Raw genomic sequence first — 605 nt, 5'->3', positions numbered from 1 at the left:
GCTGCTGCCTCCATACTCCCCCAGTTAACCATCCTGGAGTCTTCTGCCTGTAACTTATATCTTCCCAGGGGCTAGGCCACTTGCACTCCATCAAGCAGCCCTCCAAGCTACAGATCCAGCATGGGACTACCCCTAAGATGTGATGTTCGGATCTTTTCAATGATCTGGATGATTCGAATCGGATCATTGAAAAGATCTTGATCTTTGATCCGAATCTGGGATCATTTTACAAGGGAAGAATTCGGGGGTGAGATGACTAACAGGACAGGAGAAGGGGAGGGGGGTGGACACACAGAGAAGGGGAGAAGATGGGCAGGGAGTGGACAGAGAAGGGAGGAGGGACGAGCAGAAATGTTTGTTTGCACGTAATCAGTGGTGCTCAGCAGAGCTCGAATATTCGAGTAGCTCGAATATTCGAGCTCTTTTTCAGCTATTCGAGCTCGGTATTCGAGCTCCGAATAGCTGGAGCTATTCGAATGGGCTATCCGAGTACACTCGAATAGCCCATTCACTATTCGAGCTATTCGAGCAACCCGGCGCTATTCGAGCTCGGTACCGAGCTCGAATAGCGTCATAGCCCAGATTGATGTCCTTAGAGCCAATCA

General features: G+C 49.9%; 1 protein-coding gene across 1 annotated transcript in view; it reads left to right on the top strand.

The window, feature by feature from the left end:
• The window catches only part of LOC137536310 (histone H4), a 695-nt gene extending 563 nt beyond the window's left edge, over window positions 1–132 (top strand). The window contains exon 1 of the mRNA XM_068258445.1: window positions 1–132. This exon is cut by the window's left edge and continues 563 nt beyond it. The gene's annotated coding sequence lies outside the window, so the exon portion shown is untranslated.
• Window positions 133–605: the final 473 nt, after the last annotated feature.

This window comes from Hyperolius riggenbachi, chromosome 10 (genome assembly GCF_040937935.1).
Source record: "Hyperolius riggenbachi isolate aHypRig1 chromosome 10, aHypRig1.pri, whole genome shotgun sequence".
NCBI classification, from domain to species: Eukaryota; Metazoa; Chordata; class Amphibia; order Anura; family Hyperoliidae; genus Hyperolius; species Hyperolius riggenbachi.
The sequence above is the reverse complement of the archived record's forward strand: the minus strand, read 5'-3'. Positions and strand labels throughout refer to the sequence as shown.